This window comes from Pleurodeles waltl, chromosome 12 (genome assembly GCF_031143425.1).
Source record: "Pleurodeles waltl isolate 20211129_DDA chromosome 12, aPleWal1.hap1.20221129, whole genome shotgun sequence".
Lineage (NCBI taxonomy): Eukaryota > Metazoa > Chordata > Amphibia > Caudata > Salamandridae > Pleurodeles > Pleurodeles waltl.
The window spans coordinates 213,400,081-213,406,080 of NC_090451.1; positions in this window are offsets into that span (position 1 = coordinate 213,400,081).

Consider the following 6,000-nt stretch of genomic DNA (forward strand, 5'->3'; position numbering starts at 1 on the left):
AGTGTGCATTTATTGTGCTGAGAAGTTTGATACCAAACTTCCCAGTTTTCAGTGTAGCCATTATGGTGCTGTGGAGTTCGTGTTTGACAGACTCCCAGACCATATACTCTTATGGCTACCCTGCACTTACAATGTCTAAGGTTTTGTTTAGACACTGTAGGGGTACCATGCTCATGCACTGGTACCCTCACCTATGGTATAGTGCACCCTGCCTTAGGGCTGTAAGGCCTGCTAGAGGGGTGTCTTACCTATACTGCATAGGCAGTGAGAGGCTGGCATGGCACCCTGAGGGGAGTGCCATGTCGACTTACTCGTTTTGTCCTCACTAGCACACACAAGCTGGCAAGCAGTGTGTCTGTGCTGAGTGAGAGGTCTCCAGGGTGGCATAAGACATGCTGCAGCCCTTAGAGACCTTCCTTGGCATCAGGGCCCTTGGTACTAGAAGTACCAGTTACAAGGGACTTATCTGGATGCCAGGGTCTGCCAATTGTGGATACAAAAGTACAGGTTAGGGAAAGAACACTGGTGCTGGGGCCTGGTTAGCAGGCCTCAGCACACTTTCAATTGTAAACATAGCATCAGCAAAGGCAAAAAGTCAGGGGGCAACCATGCCAAGGAGGCATTTCCTTACACAACCCCCCCCCAAACGAAAGAGGATGAGACTAACCTTTCCCAAGAGAGTCTTCATTTTCTAAGTGGAAGAACCTGGAAAGGCCATCTGCATTGGCATGGGCAGTCCCAGGTCTGTGTTCCACTATAAAGTCCATTCCCTGTAGGGAGATGGACCACCTCAACAGTTTAGGATTTTCACCTTTCATTTGCATCAGCCATTTGAGAGGTCTGTGGTCAGTTTGAACTAGGAAGTGAGTCCCAAAGAGGTATGGTCTCAGCTTCTTCAGGGACCAAACCACAGCAAAGGCCTCCCTCTCAATGGCACTCCAACGCTGCTCCCTGGGGAGTAACCTCCTGCTAATGAAAGCAACAGGCTGGTCAAGGCCATCATCATTTGTTTGGGACAAAACTGCCCCTATCCCATGTTCAGAGGCATCAGTCTGCACAATGAACTGCTTAGAATAATCTGGAGCTTTTAGAACTGGTGCTGAGCACATTGCCTGTTTCAGGGTGTCAAAGGCCTGTTGGCATTCCACAGTCCAGTTCACTTTCTTGGGCATTTTCTTGGAGGTGAGTTCAGTGAGGGCTGTCACAATGGATCCATATCCCTTCACAAACCTCCTGTAATACCCAGTCAAGCCAAGGAATGCCCTGACTTGAGTCTGGGTTTTTGGAGCTACCCAGTCCAGAATAGTCTGGATCTTGGGTTGGAGTGGCTGAACTTGGCCTCCACCTACAAGGTGTCCCAAGTAAACCACAGTTCCCTGCCCTATCTGGCATTTGGATGCCTTGATAGAGAGGCCTGCAGATTGCAGAGCCTTCAAAACCTTCCTCAGGTGGACCAGGTGATCCTGCCAGGTGGAGCTAAAGACAGCAATATCATCAAGATAAGCTGTGCTAAAGGACTCCAAGCCAGCAAGGACTTGATTCACCAACCTTTGGAAGGTGGCAGGGGCATTCTTTAAACCAAAGGGCATAACAGTAAACTGATAATGCCCATCAGGTGTGGAGAATGCTGTCTTTTCTTTTGCTCCAGGTGCCATTTTTATTTGCCAGTACCCTGCTGTCAAGTCAAAGGTACTTAGAAATTTGGCAGCACCTAGTTTATCAATGAGCTCATCAGCTCTTGGAATTGGATGGGCATCTGTCTTGGTGACAGAATTGAGCCCTCTGTAGTCCACACAAAACCTCATCTCTTTCTTTCCATCTTTGGTGTGAGGTTTGGGGACTAAGACCACTGGGCTAGCCCAGGGGCTGTCAGAGCGCTCAATTACTCCCAATTCCAGCATCTTGTGGACTTCCACCTTGATGCTTTCCTTAACATGGTCAGACTGTCTGAAGATTTTGTTCTTGACAGGCATGCTGTCTCCTGTGTCCACATCATGGGTACACAGGTGTGTCTGACCAGGGGTTAGGGAGAAAAGCTCAGGAAACTGTTGTAGGACTCTCCTACAATCAGCCTGCTGTTGGCCAGAGAGGGTGTCTGAGTAGATCACTCCATCTACTGTGCCATCTTTTGGGTCTGATGACAGAAGATCAGGGAGAGGTTCACTCTCTGCCTCCTGATCCTCATCTGTTACCATCAACAGATTCACATCAGCCCTGTCATGGAAGAGCTTAAGGCGGTTCACATGGATCACCCTCTTGGGGCTCCTGCTTGTGCCCAGGTCCACCAGGTAGGTGACCTGACTCTTCCTCTCTAGCACTGGGTAAGGGCCACTCCATTTGTCCTGGAGTGCCCTGGGAGCCACAGGCTCCAGAACCCAGACTTTCTGCCCTGGTTGGAACTCAACCAGTGCAGCCTTTTGGTCATACCAAAACTTCTGGAGTTGTTGGCTGGCCTCAAGGTTTTTGGTTGCCTTTTCCATGTACTCTGCCATTCTAGAGCGAAGGCCAAGTACATAGTCCACTATGTCCTGTTTAGGCTCATGGAGAGGTCTCTCCCAGCCTTCTTTAACAAGGGCAAGTGGTCCCCTTACAGGATGACCAAACAGAAGTTCAAAGGGCGAGAATCCTACTCCCTTCTGTGGTACCTCCCTGTAAGCGAAAAGCAGACATGGCAGGAGGACATCCCATCTCCTTTTGAGTTTTTCTGGGAGCCCCATGATCATGCCTTTTAATGTCTTGTTGAATCTCTCAACTAAGCCATTAGTTTGTGGATGGTAGGGTGTAGTGAATTTATAAGTCACTCCACACTCATTCCACATGTGCTTTAGGTATGCTGACATGAAGTTGGTACCTCTGTCAGACACCACCTCCTTAGGGAAACCCACTCTGGTAAAGATACCAATGAGGGCCTTGGCTACTGCAGGGGCAGTAGTCGACCTAAGGGGAATAGCTTCAGGATACCTGGTAGCATGATCCACTACTACCAGGATGTACATATTTCCTGAGGCTGTGGGAGGTTCTAGTGGACCAACTATGTCCACACCCACTCTTTCAAAGGGCACCCCCACCACAGGAAGTGGAATGAGGGGGGCCTTTGGATGCCCACCTGTCTTACCACTGGCTTGACAGGTGGGGCAGGAGAGGCAAAACTCCTTAACCATGTTGGACATATTGGGCCAGTAGAAGTGGTTGACTAACCTCTCCCACGTCTTGGTTTGTCCCAAATGTCCAGCAAGGGGAATGTCATGGGCCAATGTTAGGATGAACTCTCTGAACAGCTGAGGCACTACCACTCTCCTAGTGGCACCAGGTTTGGGGTCTCTGGCCTCAGTGTACAGGAGCCCATCTTCCCAATAGACCCTATGTGTTCCATTTTTCTTGCCTTTGGACTCTTCAGCAGCTTGCTGCCTAAGGCCTTCAAGAGAGGGACAGGTTTCTTGTCCCTTACACAGCTCTTCCCTTGAGGGTCCCCCTGGGCCCAAGAGCTCAACCCGATAAGGTTCAAGCTCCAAAGGCTCAGTTCCCTCAGAGGGCAGAACTTCTTCCTGAGAAGAGAGGTTCCCTTTCTTTTGCTGTGTTGCAGTTGGTCTCCCAACTGACTTTCCTTTTCTCTTGGTAGGCTGGGCCATTCTTCCAGACTCCAGCTCTACTTGTTCACCCTGTGCCTTGCATTGTGCTCTGGTTTTCACACACACCAGTTCAGGGATACCCAGCATTGCTGCATGGGTTTTTAGTTCTACCTCAGCCCATGCTGAGGACTCCAGGTCATTTCCAAGCAGACAGTCCACTGGGATATTTGAGGAGACCACCACCTGTTTCAGGCCATTGACCCCTCCCCATTCTAAAGTAACCATTGCCATGGGATGTACTTTTCTCTGATTGTCAGCGTTGGTGACTGTGTAAGTTTTTCCAGTCAGGTATTGGCCAGGGGAAACCAGTTTCTCTGTCACCATGGTGACACTGGCACCTGTATCCCTCAGGCCCTCTATTCTAGTCCCATTAATTAAGAGTTGCTGTCTGTATTTTTGCATGTTAGGCGGCCAGACAGCTAGTGTGGCTAAATCCACCCCACCCTCAGAAACTAGAGTAGCTTCAGTGTGGACCCTGATTTGCTCTGGGCACACTGTTGATCCCACTTGGAGACTAGCCATACCAGTGTTACCTGGATGGGAGTTTGGAGTGGAACCTTTCTTGGGACAGGCCTTGTCTCCAGTTTGGTGTCCATGCTGTTTACAGCTATGACACCAGGCCTTTTTGGGATCAAAGTTTTTACCCTTGTACCCATTGTTTTGTGAAGAGGCTCTGGGCCCACCCTCCTGTGCAGGTTTTTGGGGGCCTGTAGAAGACTCTTTACTATTTTTAGTTTTGGTTGTCTCATCACCCTTCTGCTGGGGAGTCTTTGTGACCCCTTTCTTTTGGTCACCCCCTGTTGAAGTCTTGGACACCCTAGTCTTGACCCAATGGTCCGCCTTCTTTCCCAATTCTTGGGGAGAAATTGGTCCTAGGTCTACCAGATGCTGATGCAGTTTATCATTGAAACAATTACTTAACAGGTGTTCTTTCACAAATAAATTGTACAGCCCATCATAATTACTTACACCACTGCCTTGAATCCAACCATCTAGTGTTTTCACTGAGTAGTCAACAAAGTCAACCCAGGTCTGGCTCGAGGATTTTTGAGCCCCCCTGAACCTAATCCTGTACTCCTCAGTGGAGAATCCAAAGCCCTCAATCAGGGTACCCTTCATGAGGTCATAAGATTCTGCATCTTGTCCAGAGAGTGTGAGGAGTCTATCCCTACACTTTCCTGTGAACATTTCCCAAAGGAGAGCACCCCAGTGAGATCTGTTCACTTTTCTGGTTACACAAGCCCTCTCAAAAGCTGTGAACCATTTGGTGATGTCATCACCATCTTCATATTTAGTTACAATCCCTTTAGGGATTTTCAACATGTCAGGAGAATCTCTGACCCTATTTATGTTGCTGCCACCATTGATGGGTCCTAGGCCCATCTCTTGTCTTTCCCTCTCTATGGCTAGGATCTGTCTTTCCAAAGCCAATCTTTTGGCCATCCTGGCTAACTGGATGTCCTCTTCACTGGGGCTATCCTCAGTGATTTCAGAGGTGTTGGTCTCTCCTGTGAGGGAACCAGCATCTCTGACTATTATTTTAGGAGTCAGGGTTTGAGGGACCCTGTTCTCCCTAGATAGGACTGGTAGGGGGGAATTGTCCTCCAAGTCACTATCCTCTTCCTCTGAGTTGCCACCCTCAGAGGGGTTGGCCTTTTCAAACTCTGCCAAAAGCTCCTGGAGCTGTATTTTGGTAGGTTTGGGGCCCATTGTTATTTTCTTTATTTTACAGAGTGACCTTAGCTCCCTCATCTTAAGATGGAGGTAAGGTGTGGTGTCGAGTTCCACCACAGTCACATCTGTGCTAGACATTTTGTTTCTAAAAGTTGGAATACTTTTTAAGAATCTACAACTGTTTCTAGAATCTAATTTCAAACTTTTAACAAACTTTTAAACTCTAAAAGACAATGCTCAACAGGGACTTAACACACAAGGCCCTAGCAGGACTTTTAAGAATTTTGAAAACTTTTCAAATTGCAAAAATCAATTTCTAATGACAATTTTGGAATTTGTCGTGTGATCAGGTATTGGCTGAGTAGTCCAGCAAATGCAAAGTCTTGTACCCCACCGCTGATCCACCAATGTAGGAAGTTGGCTCTGTATGTGCTATTTCAAAGTAAGGAATAGCATGCACAGAGTCCAAGGGTTCCCCTTAGAGGTAAAATAGTGGTAAAAATAGATAATACTAATGCTCTATTTTGTGGTAGTGTGGTCGAGCAGTAGGCTTATCCAAGGAGTAGTGTTAAGCATTTGTTGTACATACACATAGACAATAAATGAGGTACACACACTCAGAGACAAATCCAGCCAATAGGTTTTTATATAGAAAAATATCTTTTCTTAGTTTATTTTAAGAACCACAGGTTCAAAT